Source organism: Rousettus aegyptiacus, unplaced genomic scaffold (genome assembly GCF_014176215.1).
Source record: "Rousettus aegyptiacus isolate mRouAeg1 unplaced genomic scaffold, mRouAeg1.p scaffold_m13_p_12, whole genome shotgun sequence".
Classification (NCBI taxonomy): domain Eukaryota; kingdom Metazoa; phylum Chordata; class Mammalia; order Chiroptera; family Pteropodidae; genus Rousettus; species Rousettus aegyptiacus.
This window is the reverse complement of record NW_023416287.1, coordinates 21,468,200-21,489,060: the sequence shown is the minus strand read 5'-3', so window position 1 is coordinate 21,489,060 and position 20,861 is coordinate 21,468,200. Positions and strand designations below refer to the sequence as shown.

The 20,861-nt window shown below is 45.9% G+C and overlaps 1 protein-coding gene across 2 annotated transcripts in view; it reads right to left on the bottom strand.

Moving 5' to 3' along the window:
• FAM110A (family with sequence similarity 110 member A) overlaps nucleotides 1-20,861 on the bottom strand; it is a 47,980-nt gene that overhangs the window by 14,544 nt on the left and 12,575 nt on the right. The window contains exons 3-4 of one of the 2 annotated variants that reach the window (XR_001597434.2): nucleotides 7,062-7,271; nucleotides 372-4,884 (exon numbers count right to left, since the gene is read on the bottom strand). The gene's annotated coding sequence lies outside the window, so the exon portion shown is untranslated. Of the gene's footprint in view, nucleotides 1-371; nucleotides 4,885-7,061; nucleotides 7,272-7,344; nucleotides 7,435-20,861 lie in introns of those variants that run through there. The other variant, XR_001597433.2, reaches the window with a different exon arrangement.

The following is a 20,861-nucleotide window of genomic DNA, read 5'->3' as shown; positions in this document are numbered from 1 at the left end:
AAGCTGGTCCTTAAGCATCATGAGGAGGAGCCCCAGGGCCCCATCCCCTACCCTTAGCTGCACTCACCCTTTCTGGCTACAAAAGCCGCAGTGAAGATCTCAAACAGCTTCTAAAAATGACTGGAAGGAAACTGGGTTAAAATAGACACACACCGTCCCTGAAGAAAGTTCTAGAACTAAGTTACCTATCTGTGCTATAGGCCAGTGTCCTCCAAGGCTCCTTCTGGCCCCAGGAAGCCAGCTTTCTGCCTGGGGCTGCCCTCAGCACACCCTGTAAGCCCAACTCACCCTGACTCAAGTACAGGGACTCCTGGGGACTGTGCATGCCTTGGGCAGGACACTAATCCCCGTGTCCAGACACTAATCCCCGTGTCCAGATCCTTCTAGGTCTAAGGAACCCCTAGCCCCCTCCTCCTGTCCCAACCAACATGATGCTACAGCTGTGCTTCTGGGAGACGGAGCCTTTGCCTAACTCTGAGAAAAATGGGCTCCTCGTGAGCTTTCAGGAGACAGGGTCAGAGAGAGGCCACAGCCCCTTAGCCACCCACTCCACATCACTGTGTCATGCTCCTCGGTCCCAGTGAGGCCACCACAGTCCTGTCATCAGCAACACCCAGGTCCAGCTAAGAACGACCTGCCCAGGATGTGTGCCTCTGTCTTCGGGATGTTTTCTTCTGGATAAGGCTGGGGCAGTGGAAACGGGCATCTTCATCCCACCCTTCTCCAGCCAGCCTCAGAGCCCCACTCTTAGTCTATCCCCTGAGTAAGCCTAGAAGGGATTAATGCAGATCTTCGGGAAAACAAAGGCTATGGTTGCTAATGGCAGCATTGCAGGCAGGAGGGGGAAGTCCTTAGGGACAGATTGCTGCCCAAAGGCTAACATAGCCTAACACTGCATTTGCTCAGCAGGCCTTTATTTAGTACCTACTGTGTGCAGTGTGGCACCATGGGCAGGGCTTGGAGTCAGACAAATCTAACTTGAACTTGAGGCCAGTGGCTCAGCTTCTCAAGCCTTCAATTGTCTCATTTGTGAAATGGAGATGACACTCCCTCCTCACAAGGAGATGAGACCATGTATGTCTGCTTCTGAACAGAACCTGGCATGAAGCAGGTACCTGATAAGTGTTTGTTCCCAAAGAGGTGAATGGGGTGGGAAATTGACCCCCAGTGCATGCCACTACTTCTCCTGGACCCAGATAAGGTAAGCATTTATTATTGGACCCAAAGAGTTAATTTTTATGCTGCTGGGTGCTGGAGAGGAGGAGGGCAAAGCTGTGAGCTCCCAAGAACAGATTCCTGGGTGGGGTGAAGGCCTAAATCTTTGTCTACACTTCAGTTCTTTAAAAAGGCCAAGAAGCTGATTTGGGTTACCCTCAGACACCTGTTCTTAAATATTCACCCTTCCCTCTTACATTCCTGCTTCCTCCATGCCAGGACTCTCTAGCATAAGGCATAGAAACCCTGTCCTAAGGAATGGATTGGCTCATATACCAGGAAGTCTCCAGGTTAAATACAGGTGATTTAGGGGCTCAAATGATGTCCCTCTCCATCTCTCAGCCCTGCCATCTGCTATGTTGACTTAATTCTCAATTATGTTCTCTTCTGACAAGACGACCCCACCGGCCCCAGCTCATTACTCTCAGCTCAACATCCCTAAGACAGAGAGCTCCCCAGTCCCAGTGATTCCAGCAAAGGCATGATTCTCTCCGGCTAGGACTGGTCCTATGCCCGTTGCTGCACTTATCACTGTGATTCTGACTGACCAGATGTGGTTCGAACGCTTGGAAGCAGGGGGTGTGGTCAGTCTCACCCGAGCCATGTGGAAGAGCAGTGGGAAACAGGTACTGTTTCAGGAAGCCTCGATGTCGGGCAGGCAAGAACCAGTGACCGCTTTTTCTCCATCCATCTCTTTGACTCCCATCTTTTATTTCTCCATCTCTACTCCTTTCACAGCCTCCCTGCCCTTGAGGTCTGGCCCCACGCTCTAGCCCATCCCCAGGTTGCCCTAGACTATCAAAGACACAGCTGCTTTCTGTCCAGGAGATGTCAGACCCTGGTTCACAGTACTGGATCTATCCTAGAACAATGACACTGACTCATGATGACTGCAGGCAACACCAGACATAGGACTGTGAGCAGCACCGGGCTTCATGGGATGCATGACTGGTGCAACCTTGGCCCTGGCCAAGTCTCCCGGGGGCCGCTGCTCATCGGAACTGTCTTCTGGGATACCTGTATTTGTAGGTACCTATACAGAATCCTTGTTACCTCTCCCTACATCAGACCAGTGTTCTCTCCATTTTAATTATGAAGAAATTAGAGCTCAGAGAGGGAAGGAATTTTATATAAGGAAGCACAGCAAAACACCACTTCCAATGCACTTGCATCTGTAAGCTGCCTCCCTAGCCCAGAGATACCAGAGGCGTCTTAGGAATAATATCCCCTCCACCAATATCAAAGGCTGAAGGAAGTTTCTGGAAAGCTCTCCAAGACCTGTCTGTCTTTCCCACTGGCATCTGGTAGGTCCTGATAAAACCAGATGGACAAACACATTGTTCCAGAGTTCTCTGCATGTTCCCAGCAAAAGCTGAGGGAGAGAGTTCATTCCAGAGATGACAATCATAGGCAAGGTAGAAGGTGGCCCTTTGCAAGGAGCAGGGGAGCAGCCAGCATAAGTATGGATTGTCGTGGTGGCTGGGGCATTTGACCCTTTTTTCCACATTTTCCTTCCTTTCAGTGTCTGTGTGAGAATTCACCTCCCATTTAAAGATGCTGCAGAAAGTAGCATCATCTTTTGGTGGAGGAGGCCTTCGGAGCATGGAGTCTGGCCCAGGCCATGTTCAGCATCAATGAGTTACCTTCTTGCGTTAGACTAATGTGGGAAAGTGCAGCTGATATTCTCGTTTCCTAAAAGCAGGGAAGCCAAAGACCTTTCATGGATGACACATTCCTGCCCTACCGGGTGAGACCACTCTGAGCCTTCCTTTCCGTGTCCGTACAATAAGGAGACTGGGATCTAGTTCATAGGAAAGTTGTGCAAGTTCAACGTGATAGTGGACATCCAGGCCTGGCAGTCATTCATACACACATTCATTTATTCAAATAACAAGTACGTATTGAGTACCAGCCTGGGCCAAGGCATGGCTGGGTGACAGGGATGGAGCAGTGAACAAGATACCCATCCACAATCCTGTACTCATAGAGCTTAACAGGCTAGAGGAAGAGACTGGCCCAAATCAATTTGTAAAATGTTTAACTAAATTAACAAATTAATATTTTGCAAATGAGAAAAATAAACAGGAGGTAGAGATAAGAGATTATGGAGGGTCTAACAGGGTAATTAGGGAAAGCCTCTCAGAAGTGATGCTTAAATCAAGGACTAATAAGGTGTGGAAGGAGCAGCCAGGAGAAGAGCTGAGGGAAGAGTAGGCCCACTAGAGGAACAGCAAGTGCAAAAGCCCTGAGGTAGTCATGAGGAGCTACAAGGAGAGCAGTGTGGCTGAGAGCAAGGGGAAATGTGGTAAGAGAATGCGCCCTCCAAGCACCCACATCAGAGATTGACTCCCCACACCAAAGGCTGGATCTAGTCACCACTCTGCCTGGGCCACTGTGAAGATGGGACAAATTCCTGCCCCTCTCTAAACCTCAGTTTTTTAATCAGTAAAATGTAGGAGAGGGATCACCTCTGTCTGGAAGTCATCCAGATCCTGTTAGTGTATAACTCTAGTTCCAGGACTGTGTTGTGTCCACTGCCCGAGCTGGGTGCCATTGGAGGAGTCAGATAGAGGAAGAATCTTGCCCTCAGGCTAAATGAGGAATTCAAAGTCTCTCCCACACGAGGTCAGCCAGGGGTACTTGGACATTGACTGTACGCCTCCTCCAAGCTAGTTCGACAGGCACCGTCTCTGAATCCTAGTGGGTTCTATCATTATCCCATTTTACAAATGTGGAAACAGAGGCACAGAGAAGTAAAGTGCCTTATCTAAGGTCACACAGTGTCTTATGGTACAAGCTAAGTTGCTGTAGCTAAACAACCCCAAAACTCAGTGGGTTAAACATTTCTCTTCCATGTAAGTCTGGAGCTGAGCAGTCCACGGCTGATGGGTGGTTCCGCCATCCTCAACCACAGCTTCCCTTTCTGAGGCCAGGATAGCTGTACCCAAAGGTGCTATTTCCCAGCTCGCACAGAAGGACACAGGGCACCCAGCACTGCTTCCCTTCCAGCACCCTCCTCTCACCCTGGCTTCATCTTTTGTCTAGAAGATCCCAGCAGCCTCAAGATTCTTGGCCTAGTCAAGTTACTTCCCTGCCTAGAGCCTTCAGTGGCTCCCCAGTATCCTGAGAATAAATCTAACACTCAGCTTGCAATCAGGGCTCTTCGCCTAGCTCAGTCTTTCTCCAGCTCCACCTCTGCTCCAGGGGTTCTTAATCCGGAGTTCAGAGGCTTCAGGCCTGAAATATTCCTTCTGAAAAAAGGGTCCCAGATGGCCAGTTGTCCTGGAAGAATTGCCCATTTCTACTTGCACTTTATGTCCCTATGGCATGGAACACAGGGCCCAACATTTATTTACCCTTTGACACAGTAATTCTCATTTCTAGAAATCTGCCCTAAATATACATAATATACACAGTTATTCATTGCAGCTTCATTTGTATTAACAAAAGATGGGGATCGAACCAAATAAATAAACTATGTATATTTATTTCTGCATATCAAACTACGCAATCACAGTGGCAAAAAACAACCACCACATATTTGATTTTGCTCATGGATTCTGTAGGTCAGGAACTGTGGGGATGGCTTGTCTTTACGAGGGCTGGGTCTCCGCTGGAAGACCCAGATGGATCAAGGTGTCTGGAAATTGGAGTGTGGTTGGAGGAAGCCTGGGGGAGGTGAGAATGGAATCATCTGGTGGTTTTATTCCTGTCACCTGGTCTGGGAAGACTCAAAGGTTGGGCTCGGGTAGGACTGTTGACTGGACCACCTACCCGTGCCCTCTCCATTTGGCTCGGGCTTCCTTGCACAACGTGGGTTCTGAGAAGAAGCATCCTGACAGCAAGCGTCCCCAGCAGGGCCAGTAACAATTTTCAGGGCCCAGTGCAAAATAAAAATGTAGGACCCCTTGTTCAAAAAGTACAGAAAATATGACAATGGGGGTACTAAAATATAAAACTTTTTCCCTTCTTCTAGTCTCTCTCTCATGTGTCATGGTTTTTTATTTACTACTAAACATCGTTCTAAGTAAAGAAAAATTAAAAATTCAAATTATTTGCATGAATTTTACCATTCATCTTTATATTGTGCAATGATTGGCTTTAACTTCAGATGCAAGAGCATTTGACTCATATGTGGAATCCCTGAAATTACACCATTGGTAATTCTTAGCTCATATACATGTGTGTATTTCATTCTTAAAGGACAGTGGAAATGTTGCACCAAACTAACTGAACTGCTTTTATTTCACTTCCTCACATGCATACATTCTGCCAACATTCTCCACTTCCTGCTTACTGATGAGTAAGGAAGACTGAAAGGAAAGGAAGAGGAACAATGGGATGCACTATCTTTCCCTTTCTTTCTATGTCACCATTTTCGGTGTAAGTGGTTGACTAATACAAGGAAGTAACATGAATAATAAAGGATTTGGTAAGGTTACCTGGTTGTCTGTTTCTTAAAATGCAGCTGCCTTTTTCTGTGATCAAAGGACTTCTAATGGAAGTTTTTTGTTTGAACAAAAAGCATGGCCTCTTTGGGCCGTGCCCCAGCTTAATCATAGACATCACATTCTTCCCTTGTATTCACTTCGAGTGTCTCTGAATGTGGATTCACCAGGATTCTATGTTCATGGGGCATTATGAACACTATGTGACGCTCACATGCGTGATCCATTGTCCCATCAGGCTTCACTTTCAATACACAAGTTCAAAGATAAAATTAAGAATTTCAAAATACTGGTAGCAAATCATTATGACACAAGAGAAGCTCTTCTGAGCATGGGCCCAGCATACAAGGTAAGCATGTTAATGGAAGCCATGTAGCAGGCATTGCAAACACATGTACTAATAGGGTAGCAAGAATCTAGTATCCATATATCCTCTTTATAGGCACATGCTCCATTGTCCCACTAGACTTCTCTTACAAAACACAAGTTCAAAGATAAAATCATTAAGAATTTCAAGACTATAGGAGAGTATTCAAATAAGTGAATGACCCTTCTGAGCATAGGGCACTGTGCAGATAAATAGGTTACACACCCATGAAGCTGGTCCTAGTTCCAAGCCAAACAGACAGAAACCGTATGGCCTTTTATAACCTAGCATGGAAAAATCATAGTATAGAAGCTTCACTTCCACCTTATTCTACTGAGTCTCAGTCCACAGAATTCACAGAGCCCCAGCCCAGATTTGGAGGAATAGTGGGAAGGGGGAAAGGAATAGTCAATAGACCCCCCTACCTGATGGGAATAGTGTCAAAGAATATGCAGCCTTTTAAAAACCACACAAACACACACACACACACACACACACACACACACACACACACACACACCATTTGGGTGGTAACGTGGCTATACAAAGGTCACATTTCCCAGACTTACTTGATATTAATGTATGGTATGTGACCAGGTTCTAGGCAATGATATGTAAGAAGAAATATCATGTCAGGAAATTAGGAAAGCTGACCTGACCAGGAGGTGGACCCCTTTGCTCTCCTCCTGTCCTTTTACAGGCACCAGCAGCTTGGACTGTGAGGTGAGCTTGAGGACTGAAGCTACCAACTGGGCTGGTGGGGCAAGACAATAAAAGGAGCCTGGGTTTCTTTTGATCATGGAGCTGCAACACCAGCCCTGGACCACCTTAAACAAGAGAGATGTAAACTTTTATCTGATTTAAGCCACTGTTGTTCGGGACTGAAAATCTTAACTGATACACATTTTTCTCAGGGACTTGTGCAAGGACAAGAGATCACAAGAAAGGAGTCCAGAATGCTGCCTGGTGCTAACTCTACTGGGATTCTTTTAAAAGAAAAGATTTTTAAAGCAAGAATTTTTTTTAATTACCATTGTGGCTCTGCACCTTTGCTGGTGTGATCTTCTCAGAACTCTAATCAGGTCATTCTCATGCTTACAATCCTTTTCAAGGCTGCCCACTGCCACTTGACTCCAGAATAAACAGGAAAGCCCCAGGGGTCTGACTCTTCCCTATCTTTCCAGCTTCAGCTCACACCTTGCTTGGGACTGCTGCTGCCCTTTTGTTTTCCTGAAGAAAGCCTGCAGCATGGGTAAGAACAAAGAGAAAAGCAGGGCCTAGAGGTGATGTCTGGAGGCCTGAATTGAGCTGTACCTGAGGCCAGATCCACTGTGGACTTTTCAGCTCCTTGAATCAATAAAAGTTCTGTTTTGCTCCAACAACTCTGAGTTAGGTTTCTGTCACCTGCAAGTTAAAGAACACCAAATGGAGTGAGGGCATGGTTGTAAGGAGTTTCAGAAGTCATCAGAAGTTGCCCAGGTGTTTGATGTGGTCTTTTCTAGGCTTAGCAATGGAGCCATGATGTGGTGACATGTACTGGACAACTATTCTCATCTTTTCCAAAAATCACAGATAAACAAGAGCTCCCTGAGCCTCTGCCCTCCTCTAAATTATACAGGTGGAAATGTTTATGGGGTGATGAACATGTTTATTATCTTGACTGTGGTAATGGTTCTGCAGGTATATACGTAGGTTAAAACTTTTATGGTTCACCTTAAATATGTGGTTTATCGCATATCAATTTTACTTCAATAAAAGCTGTTTAAATAAAACAATAAAGTTACTAAATTAGATAAATGATATACAAGTCATCATTTTCTTTTCATGCCCAGATTTCCTCAGACATAGGTTAAACGAGACATAGAGGCTACCAACTGGAATTGAGGAAATACAATTTTTTATTAAATCCTCACAACTCAGTGAGTAATTGTCCCTGTTCTTTAAATGAGAAATGAGATGACGTGATTACTGTCACTTCCATTCTGCCCCTGTTCCTTATAAAGTGCATCACAAAGCTGTAATATATGATCCAGTGTGACACAGGTATGAGGACTAGCAAATAACCACAAATAATTCATGTGATGGATATGTATTTTATTACTGATATCACTTAACCTTGGTGAAGAAAACAATTAACCAGACTTGGCATTTTGGAAGGACATATTAAGAGGCACACCTGGGGAGAAGTGGGTATATTCAGGGAGAAGGAAGTTGCCATCAAAGGACCCTTCTGGGGGCACTCCTGTCCCAGTGGCCATGTGGTGGGAAGAGCCTTTAGCTCTGTGGGTGACCCACATCCAAAAATTCTGGGACTCACTCTCCTCAGGCTATGGACCTCCAGGACGCTGCGTGGGAAGGAGCCAGGCTTTTCTAGGCTCCTGTGGTAGTGTGATTTGTAATAAGAAATATATAGATTTGGTCTTCGTCCCCCTTTCTGGCTCAGAGCTCCCAAAACCCTTGAAATTTCCTAAGCAAAAGGAGCAATGAAAGCATCTTTTGTTATATTTGGTATTCTGTTATTGGTTCCTGAAAATGCTCAAGAGCCATAAAGGAGAAAGGAATGTCTTGTTATGCACCTGAGTTGATGTCAATGAGGTGATTTTTTTGGAAGTCCCAAAGGATGGTAACCAGTGCTGGTAACCTGTGATTAAAGGACTGGAACTTCCAGCCTCACCTCATAACTTCCAGGGCAGGAAGATAGGTTGGAGATTGGATCAATCATTAATAGACAACGAGTTCATTAATCATGCCCAGGTAATGAAGCCTCCATAAAACCCCAAATGGACAGGCTTTCGGAGAGAATCTGGGTTGACGAACACGTGGAGATGAGGGAAGAGGGGTGCACTCAGAGAGAGCATGGACGCTCCACGCCCCTGCCCACGCACCTTGCCCTGTGCATCTCTCCGTCTGGCTGTTCCTGCGCTGTACCCTTTTATCATAAACCAGCGATCTAGTATGTAAACTGTTTTCCTGATTCTGTGAGCAGTTCCAGCAAATAAATCAAATCTGAGAAGAGTGATCATGGGAACCTCCTACTTATAGCCAGTTGTCAGAAGTACAGGTGATGACCTGGACTTGAGACTGGTATCTAAATTGAAGGGAGCTCAGTCTTGTGGTATCTGACACTAACTCTGGTTAAATAGATTTCAACCTGAGTTCAATCGTAGGACACCCAGCCGATGTCGGTGTAGCAGAACTGCTTAATGTGTGGCACACCCACATTATGGCCTCAAAAGTGAAATGCGTAGTGTTGTAGTGGAGTATTGAGAGGAGATGAGCCCCAGGAGTTTTTTATTGACAGCTCCCACCCCTGCCCATCTCCCACCTCCTAACCTCCCTACCCCTGCCCCCTCGCCCCCCAACACTCCCACCCACTACGGGCAGCCTGGCCCAGGGACTGTGCTATCAGATATTCTTCATTCACAAGTCCCCGGGGAAGGACTCAATTTGGTAACTGCATTCTCTGTCCTCCAGATTCCCCTTCCTCCCAAGCTGTCCCAGGTCACACGTCTAGCCTCAGGCCAGAGGCTGAGCTCTGAGGTTATGCTCGTCCTCCCACCACTCCTTATCCTGCTGCCTCCTCTCCCCGGCCTGGCCTCTTCTTTCTCCCCCAGCTGAGCCCTTAATCCCCAGCGCCTAAGGGATGTCAGGATGCAGTTAATTAAGGTGATTGAGGAAGTCAGACAGAGACCCACAGAGGACAAGGGCTGTGGTTCCCTTTTCTACACATGTGCACCACACATACCCACACCCAGAAACAGAGATCCATGCATGCATATGCCTCACACCTGCCTGGTGATATTCACATGCATATGCACAATACAGAGAAGCTGCCCACAGCAGCCCACAGGCCAAAAGACAGCTGACAGAGTTAATGCACAACCACTGATACCTGTGTGACCTTAAGCTAACTACACACCCCTTCTGTGCCTCATGTCCTTTCTGTAACAAGCTGGTATAAGAGCTGCTTATAGGGTCATTGGAAGACTGAATATTTGTTGTGCCATGCATCCCTTTGGCATCTAGAGAAGCCATGGGGCTCTTCTCAGAATGATATTTTTAAATGCTTGACATAAAATGCATTAGATCATGAAAGGAACAAATTATATCTAAAACATGGTCATCAAAATATTTTTAAAGAACACAACTGTGATATAGTAATACATATGCTTCTTTGTTAACACTTAAATAATAAGATCTAGTGGTGGATCTCATAAGTACTGTAATTTCAAAGTAACGATGAATTAATATTTTGAGATATCTATAACCACTGATAGACTATGAAAGTAGCTATGATTTCTAATGGTGACAAATTTGCAGGCACTGTTGATACCACAGTGGCTTGTGCCCTATGTTCATAACTGAAGAAAGTACTGAACTTAATTAATGGTGAGTGAAGAAAAAATCCATCCAGGAACCCCAATAAGACCCAGGTTAAGAATCCTTAAATTAAAACATATAAAATGCTTAGAACCGTATCTGGTACATAGCAAGTTCTAGATAAATATTATGATTAATAGATCTAATTAGTAATATAATTTATTTATGTATAATTAAAACTATAACAATCTGATTAAGCTCTTGTTACTAAAAATGTAAATGAGAAAGAAAAACTTTCAGGAGAAGAAAAGCACATAAAGATGCCTGCCCAATTTGAGACACATTAAGCTTGTTGCTCCAACTTGAGTAGTATCTTGAGATCTTTAAAAGGCGGAAGGAATCCTCCCAGACCCCCCAATGTGAACTTAAATTGAGAAAGAGAAAAACAGCCCTGCTGTCCAGGAGTTGCCTGGATACTGAGCAGCTAGGCCTGGGTGTTGCTACCAATTGTCTGACACAGGTAGTAGGCGATGTCCTGTTAAACATAAACAATTTTGTAGAACACCAATGTCAGACAAAACGCTCTGTGACTCATGAATCAAAACAAAAACAACACCACTCTGTAATTGTGTCTGAATACAAAACAAGAATGCTTTCAGGCCATGAAAATAAGAAACACCCCCTGTCTTGGCTCAAACAGTGACTGCTGCTTCTCTACCACTGTACCAGCTTAGCCTTACTCTGGTCTGCCATCTCTATAGAGAAGATTTACCAAGATTTCGATCATGTAATTACTTCCACTGCCTGACAGCATCCATTCTAGAGAAAAACCCCACTTATGTGAACTCTCCTCAAAATCACCCAACACAAACCCAAATCCTATCAAAAGCCCTTTCTAACACCCTCTTACTGAGACACCCAGATTTCCCCACGGCCTGCATTGAGAAATGAACTTAACTTCAATAACTACAGGTGTGGTCCTAGTGGTCTTACGCTTGAGGGCATGGACAGAAAATTACTAATTTTATATGCTTATGAAATGAGGCCTCAGCTCCTTAAGCTTATCATTCTCAAATAACTAAAAACTGAAATAAAACTATAAATTAAATATTAATATACTATATAACTAATAAGATTATTGTTATAAATAATATGATTACTAATTATTAATAAGTAATCCACCCAGGCACTACTATGTACTGTCCCTTCCTCCTTTATTCACTTCTCACAGCCTCCCTGTCAAATAAATTCTGTATCTGTTTAGGATTAGGTTTGAGTTTTCTGTTACTTCATGTAACAGAAAACTCAAATAATAGACTTGCAAAAGAAAGTGGCTTGTGTACCAGTTAGCTTTTGCTACCTAACAAATTACCTCGTAATTTAGTTGCTTAAACTAATAATTGATTTTTGCTCAGGACTCTGTGGGTTGGCAGTTTGAATTGGGCTCAGTGGAGACCACTTGTCTCTGGGTCCATCATCCATTTGCAGTCAACTATGGTTGAAGGTCCCATGTGCATGACTGTTATCTGGCTGTAGCAAGTGTAGTGGAGGTAAGTGGGCTACATGGCCATATTCTTCGGCAGGCTAGCCAATGCTGGCTCACGTGGTGGTCTCAGGGCCCCAGACACAAGCCCTTTTCAAACTTTGGCCTTTTCCCACTGGCCAAAGCAAGACAAATGGCCCAGCCCAGATTCCAGGGATGGAGAAAGAGATTCAAGTCTTGATGAGAGAAGCCATAGTTATACTGCAAATGGTTGGGCTTGGATTCTGGTTCTGCTATGAACTTGTGGTATGACGGACAAGTACCTGTCCCTCACTAAGTTCAGTTTTCTCAGCCCCAAAATATGACTGTGATACTACTACCAGGCCAAACATGACAATTGTTTGGGAAAAGAATTTATGATCATTGACGGTCTTGGGGACCTAGGGTTCATCTGGGGGAAACGTCCTGTTACTAATTAGAGATGTGCTTCCTACTCCAGGAACCACTCCCTCAGGGCTGGGATTTAAGGGACCCAGGAGCTCTCCAGAGTCTGTCCTAAACCTGCTGTGTGATTTTAAGTAAAGCCCTCATCACGGCCTCAGTTTCTCATCCCACTGAACCACACGAACCACATGAAGAGGCTCAGTGACTTGCTCAAGGTCACACAGATAATAAGTCATAGAGAACCAGACTCCAAGTCCAACATGCTTTCTGCACAGAAGCACCCTACAGCTGCCTTTGTGGACCAGAGAGGCCACTGCTCCATTCCACAGTCTGCCCTCAACCCCCAACAATGCTGTGTTCCCCCAGTCATCACATCAGCCAAGGAGAGTTGGATGGCAGATACCAGAAAGCCCCTAACCTAGGAGTCCAGCAGTGGATTTATGGGAAGGGGTTCTCGGGATGGGAGAAGAGCAAACCCCCAGCATGAGTACACCTCAGGGGTCTCTGAGGGCTCAGAGCCTATGGCTGCCCTCTTTAAAGTACTGGCCGGGGATAACACATCTCCAAACACCCTTGGCCTACATTAATTTAGTGTAGAACATTTATTTCTGTTCCCAAGTCTAGGAACTACCTCCCATTTTTCTCTACAGGGAGGGCAATAGCTTGTGCAAACACCCAGGGATGGGAATGTGTGTCAGATGCAAACTGTGGTAGGCATCGCCACAATGTCCCCTCTGGCCATGTTTGACTTATACATGGTATCCTCTGACCGTAACTGATTCCCTGGTGTTAACAAACACCTGGCTGCAGGTTGGGCGGGCAAGAATCTCTCCTGGGAATTTGAAACCTGAACAGAAGGCACATAGTAGGTAATTAATGGATACTGGATGGATGGCTGGATGGATGGATGGCTGGATGGATGGATGGATGGATGGATGGATGGATGGATGGATGGATGGGTGAAATAATGGATTAATAGATGGATGAATAGATGGATGGGTTCAGTGCCTGAAGGCTCAGAGCTAGCTTATGGGATGACTGTTTGAAGTGTTTATAGACCTACCTGGAGGATGCAAGAAAAACACCAGACCAGCAAGGCCTGTGAGACTGTGGGAAGTGTCATCATTCCATCCAGGGGCTGCGTCATCACTCAGGCATTTGGACAACGCCATTCCTGGGGCTGTGTCATGCCCACCACCAACCTTGGCAGGCATCCCAGCCAGGAACCTGACCCACATTGGCTGGGGTTTCCCATGGGTGCTGTGCATGTGAAAACCAAAATATTACCGTAGAGGGTGGAACCACAAAAACAAGCTAGACAAAAACCCAGAATGTGGCCTGTAGTTGCCCCAGAGGTGGGGGAGGGGGAGCTGACTGGGACTGTAGGCCTAGTGTTTGTCTGTTTCAGGTGTCCTGTGGTCTATTTATTTCATTTTATTTTACATTTATTTTTTTCTGCATAGATAATATAGTCACATGGTTCAAAACTCAAAAGGTACAAAAAGTAAGGAGTCTCCCTCACACCCCAGGCTCCAGCCAGCTCTTCCCCCTACAGGCAGCCAATGTGCGCCGGTTCTCTGTGTAACTCTCCAGGGAGGATTTCTTGCGTATGGGGAGTATTTGAGATCTTGCTTCTCAGCATGTCGTCAGTTTGGCTCAAATAAACTCATAAAAATTCAAAAAAAAAAAAAAATGCAGGCCCCACACTGCAGATGGCTGGTGGGGGGGGTGGCGGCGGTTGTTTTATGAATAGGCGACACATGGATTCCCCTCCTCCCATTCCCACCTCACCCTACCTTCCCCTTAGTGGGGAAAAATGTATACGAACATAGATTCAAGTTTCCACATAGCACACCGTGGATGCCTTTCCACATCAAGCATACGCACGGTGTCTTTTCAATGGCTACGTGGAATTCCGTTGCATGATAAGGCTGGAGCTGACTTAACCACTTCTAAGGGATGGACATTTACAGCCTTTTGTTATTACAAACAATGGTGTAACAAATAACATTATACTCTTCACAAAGGGGTATTTTTACATTAAACAGTTACTTGCCTACATTTAAACAGTGAGAATAACATACTAAACTTTTTTTGAGATCTTTATTCTCCTGAGAACTCATAAGCTTTGGCCCCACTGAGCCCACAATCCTGGGAGGTGATGATTGGCTGAGACGGGGATCCCACTGCCCCTCGAGCCAGGCAAGCCCTCTCCATTCACCACTGCCCTCCCTGTTTGCTAGGAGAGACACCTAGACGCAGTCAGGGAGTGACACACTTGCCTGTATAAATGCCGCTGGGTCTCAAGGAGTCCAGAAGGAAGAGTGCTGGGGTCTCAGCCACCCCAAAACCCACCTCCTTCCCTGCTTCTGTCATCTCTGGAAGTGTGACATTGGGCACATGGCTTCACCTTTCTAATAATGTCCAAGATTAAGGGATTTGTCCTATTGGCAGACACAGAGATGGAGAGACAATGGGTACCCAACAGTTCACCCAGTTAGGAAGTAACAAAGGTGGGATTTGAACCCAGGTAGCCTAGTTCTAGGTGCTACTACCTGCCACATCATATAGGGATCAGAGACTCAGAGGGCTGGCAGTAAAGGGAGGGCATTGGTAGTAGGAGGTTTGAGGTTACGCCAACACACATACACACACACACACACACACACACACACACACACACACACACACACGGGCAGGGCAGGCCTGGGCCAGACCTTGGTTCCAGCAGTAACTGCACTATATATGTATATGTCCTAGCTATGTAACCTCCAATAAGGCAACTGTCCTCTCTGAGCTTCAATGTCCCAGCCAGTAAAGCAGCTATCAAGCAGGGTGAAATTAGACACGGACTGAGAAAGAGCTTTGCAAGCAGCAAAGGTTATGGGCATGTAGGGGATTAAGGGATTTATATCACCAGTGGATGACACTGAGGGAGGAGGGAAAGGTTGGGAGGGAGGTTGGGGACATCCGACCAGCCCAGTTTGCCCTTAAGAACTTCCCAGGGCTTCCAGGCCCAGCTGTCAGGTGGCCTCTATCCCAACCCAGCGCCAGGCTGGCAGGCTCCACACAGAGCCCCCTGGCTCCAGCTGGGTGCCGCAGTGAGGTGGGGGCCTACCTAGGGCCTGGGCTAGGCTATTTTCATCCCCAGGAGGGTCAATGACAGGGCCCCAGCTCCCTTTCTCCCTAGAGGAGACAAGAGTGTCTCCTCTACAGGCTGGAATCTTCCTTTCCAAATCCAGAACCAATCTGGAGAACAAAGATGCCTCAGCTGTGGAAAACAAGGAACAGAAAGGCAAACAATTCATCTCAGTGGCCCAGCTGGGGCTTGGACCCAGACCTTCCAATTTCCAGGAGACAGTTCCTGCCGGCATGCCATTTTCTCACTCGTTTTCACTTATTCCTTCATCCAACAAATGTTATGGAACACCTACTGTTCCCCAAGGCATGGGGACGCAGCCTAGAGCAAAGTAAAGTCCCTACCTACTGGAGCCGCAGTCTAGTGAGAAACAAAGGCGAGAAACAGAAATGCAGCCTCTGTTTACTGTAAGCCAGGGGATGATGTGTATTTTCCTGGCAAGGAATATAAACCAAGATAGGGAACTAGTGACTGTTGGATGGTTTAGCTGGGGAAAGCGGTGAGTGGGTGGGTCGGAGAAGACCTCTCTGAGGAGGTGACATACAGGCAGAGACCTAAATGAAGAGAGAGAATGGGTCTTGTGGATATCTAGGGCAGGATAGATACTGGCAATGGAAAGAGCAAGTGCAAAGGCACTGAGGAAGAAATGCATCAGGTATGTTCCTGGGACGTTAAGGAAGCAGCTTGGCTGCACCAGTGTATGTAGGTAAAGGTGAAGTGGGAGGAGTAATAGGGATCTGGGTCATCAGGGCCTCACAGAGCAGTTAAACCTCTGGGTTTTATTTCAGGCTGCTAGGCAAGATAGATTCTTATGTTGTTCAGAGGTTCCCATAACCTCTCATGGCCTGGCCCTTATGGTCCTGGCCCCACCCATCTTCTCTCTCTGTTCCTAGAATCTGCTCCTCCCACCACAGGATCTTTGCACATGCTGTTCCTTTAATTTCACATCCTTTTCCAATTCTATCCCCGCTTCTCCTGGTTAACTTCTACCTATCCATCATATCTTAGCTCAGATATCTCAGGATTCCAGACCTCCCTGGCCAGGTCAGCAACACTTCCTTTTTACCAGGACCCAATCTTAGGGACCACAAAATTGAGATGATCAGTTAGTGTCTATCTACAACCTAGACTGAGCTTCCCAAGGGCAGCTGTTTTGGTTCTTTTTGTTCACTGCTATATCCCCAGGGTGTGGCTAGTGCTTGGCACATAGTAGGCCCTAAGAACTGTGTTGCATTAATGAACATCATAGGCATTTTATAAAGATTGTCTCATTTCCTTCAATGTTATCCAGTTTACAGAGCACACAGAGGTGAGGCAACTTGACTAAGGTCAAACAGCAAGTAAGTGGTAGTACCAAGAGGTCCAGGTTTTTCTGATTTCAAAGCTGGGACTTTTCCTCAATGCTTTTCCTGGCACACACAGGCTTTGGTCAATCGGAAACCGGCTGCAATCTTTCCTCTATGTCTGTCCTCCTGCCCTTTCACAATATGACTAAGAGATGGAGGTTATTTCTCCTTCTCTTGAATCTGACTCAGCCATATTACTCTGTCTGGGACACTAGTGATCAGGACATAAGCAGAGGCATTGGAGCTGGTCCTCTCTTGCTGAACATGGAACCCTACGATTACCATGTGAATGAGCCCAGGCTAGCTTCTGGGAAATGAACAGACGCACCCCCAGCAAACAGCCTGAAAACTGCCAGACATGTGAAGGAGGCCCTCCAAGACTACCCAGGATGCACTGCCTGCAACTACGTGAGTGAGCCTACGTAAGACCGAAAGAACTGCCCAGACGAGGCAGAATTGCCAATTCATAGAATAATAAGTTGTTGTTTTAGGCCACTGGGTTAAGTATGGTTTGTTACACAGCACAGACTGATACACATGCCTAGTGGATACACACTGTGCAGACAATACCTATTAACCTATGCATATGCACATAGATGTACACAAAAGGCCTTCCATTGAAAATCTGTCAGCACCAACACACACTCACATGCCCCTTACAGGTCACATACACACACACCAGCCATCACCCAGCCCCACACACACCTCAATTCAAACCACTCTCCTGACTGCTAACATGTTAATAAAAGTGCCAGCCTGGAGATGGGTGGGTTGACATGGCCCAAGTTCTATGTCCCTGGCACTGGCCAGCACAGTGCAGGGCATGGAGAAGGACCCAGCAGACTTTTGTTGAATGAATGGATGAATAAAGCAAAGGGCATAGAATGGGCCAAAGGTTGGCAGCAGCGAGCAGATGGTGCTGAGGGTTTCCTGGGGACAGGCTTGGCAGTAGGGGCCATACCTTCAGTTTTTATCCCCCTTGGAGACCCACGTGGGCAGGGGCATAGCATGGGAGCTCACAAATGCTTATCTTACAAATTGTACTTGTGCTTGAGATCTATTTTTAGAATTGGTTCCACTGTTTGTTTCCAATAACTTATCCCCTATGTGTAACTATGGGGAAATTAAAAATGTCTGAGAATTAAAGATGAGTTAAGAGGAAACTAAGGGTATGAAAAACAAAGCCGGTAGTAATTCCAGGAAACAGAAAAAAAGTTTCATAAGAAAGGAAATGTAACCATAACATTTGGCTTGGCAGGAAACAATTTTGATATAGTTGTAATATAAATAATACTGAATATTCATTTAATGGAAAATTGCGATAAATGTAGATTAAAAGGAGAGGAGGGTGAGAACAGTTAAATCTTCCTTAATAATAATTTTTTTAAAGTTTTGACTACTCACTGGGTAATGTGCATTATTCTCGGCACTTTACATGTCGAATCCTCACAACAATCCAATAATTTAAATTTCTTATTACTCTCATTTTATAAATGAGAAAGCTGAGGCATAAGAAGTTTAAGTCACTTGCCCAAGGTCATATGGTCAGTCAGGGCAAGGGGCTGGGATTCGAACCCAGGCAGTCAGGCTGCAGAAGCCACACTGTGAAGACATCAGACTGGAAAGTCGGTCAACATTTGTCTAGAATTAATCAAGCAACCAACAGGAAAGGCATGCATGCTACTTAGAAATGTGAGGAGAAGCACCAAAGGAAACAGTTAAAAGAGTTGAATGTGCCTGCTTTTGGGGAACAGGGTTGGGAGTGAGAATGACAAGGCAAGAGAATGCTTTTAATTAGTATTATTTAATGTTTATAGATATAGAGATATACCCACGAGGTGGGGACAGGAACCGGCAAGGAAGAAACATGAGGGAACTTTCTGTGTAGATGGTGTTGCACTATTTCCTGACTGGGATTTGAGGTACAGTATGCACTTGTCTGAACTCAGCCAAGGGTATCTTTAAGATCTGTGTATTTCACTGTGTGTAAATTCTACCTCCCCCTCCCAAACAAAAAGGAAAAAGAATTGTGAACAAATAGTATTGAACTGTAGCTAATTAAACTAAAGCTAATGATATGCATGCTGAAGTGCCTTTAAGGGGAAGTGTACTGATGTTTGCAATTTACTTTGAAAACCTTCCAAAAAATAAGCTGTCTTAATAGATGGATAAAGAGGTGGATAGATGAATAGATGCTCGATAAAGCAAATCTAGCAAAATATTAAGAATTGTGCATCTAGTGAGTAGGTAAATGTGTTCACTGTATAATTCTTTCAAATTTTCTTTAAGTTTGAAGTTTTTCTTAATAAAGTGTTAGAGGAAATATGACTATTATCTGAAAAATAATAAATTTTTTAAAACCTAAATGGGTTTTTGTCTTGGCCAAGTATTCCAAACCCATGAGAGGTTTTGTCTTGGGCCCACAGAACTCTAAGCCCTCTTATGTGCACATCTATCTTGGTGACAGTTGTCGCCATGATCTCATCTATGTCCCCACCCTACCCTGGGATCCTATAATCGAAAGGACCTATAGCCTAATTTTTCAGTCCCTCCCAGCTCCCCCTGGATGTCAGGCAAGATGGGTGTCTCCTACCCCTGTTCCTCTTGAATGCTTCAGTAGCAGAACCAAAACCATTTCACCAGGGACAGAAACAGGGCCTTCTAGCTACATCCCATCCTCTTCCAAGATGGTTAACTGGACTCTGGCAGGTAAGGTCGGGTGTCTTTCCCAGGGGCCCATCACACATTCATCACAGAAGTGAGCAGCCAGGTTGCTGATCTCCCAAGCCTGCACGTATATAATTAGCTAGTGGGAAACAGATCAGGGGGCAGATCTCATCTCCGCCTAATTAGGGGCTAGGCAGCTGGACCCAGTCTGGCCTGAGAGCTGCTATAGGGGCCAGGCAGCCTCAGGGGACAGGGCAGCAGCTGCAGGCCCTCAGAGGGGCTGAAACACAGAGGCTGCCACTCACTGCCCCTCACACTCCAACTGGAAGCAGAACAATAGAGGGGCTGTTCTGCAGATCCCCGAGGCTGGCAGGCTGGTAAGGGGGAGTGGCAGAAGCCCCCAACCACTCAGTCCACAGATCTCCACATGGGAGTGTGGTAAACTGCAAAATCCTGCCAGAGGGGAAGCCCTCCTGAATGAGGAAACTTCTGTTGGAGAAGACAGGCTCAAACTGGAACTATCCCCACTTTTAAGAATGCCTCCCTGCTCTCTTCCCAACAGATCCTACCGCACTCCTGGAACAGCTCTGATCTTAGGGCAGAAGTCTCTAAACATATCTGCTCCACATCATATGACTATGTGCTTACTGCTTAGCTACTCATCCCCTCCTTACCCCAAGACTAGGGCAGGGCCCACGACTGGCTAGGCACCCAGTAGATAGATGCTCAATAAAATAACCAGGAGGAAAGTTCACCAGGATGAGAAAGAGGTGAGGCATGTGTCAGGATAACGAGGGAGCCAGAGTGCTGCTGAGTTTGGGGTGTCCACAGGCCAGGGTATGATCCCAGGCTGGAGAGCAGATCTGCTCTGGACGGCCCACAAGCCACTATCCCTCCTGCTCTAAGACAAAAGATTTTCTAAAGTGATCCTCAAAAGATCACCTTGAAGATTCAGTGATGGGATGAGTGTGAAAGTCTGAGCCCAGCACTTAAGACTCTTCCAGGAACAGAGGGCCTTCCGGCCCTTCACCCACCAGTCCTATGTCCTGAACCTCAATTTTTCACATGTCAAATGCGGTCAATCTTCTTGTTTCTACAGGCTGGCAGGTCCCGGCAAGGAGCAACACTTAGCATAGAATTGTGGTCAGGTTGCCCAGAAGGGCTGGTCTTTGACACCTCGGAGGACACCACCTCTGCAGAGCCTATCCAGATTATCCCTCTGACCCTATCACTCCTTTAACATGGGGACCAGGAGACCCAGCTTCTGGGTGCCAGTGGGCAGGTCATCACCCTCTCTGTGCCTCACCTGTATCACGAAGGGATGAATTTCATTATCATGGGCTCAAATAGCATCTTCTTCTATAACCCAATTTCACCTTTTTTTCCTGAACTGCCCAGGCCTAGCCCAATCCCCTGGAGGCTGATTGTAGAC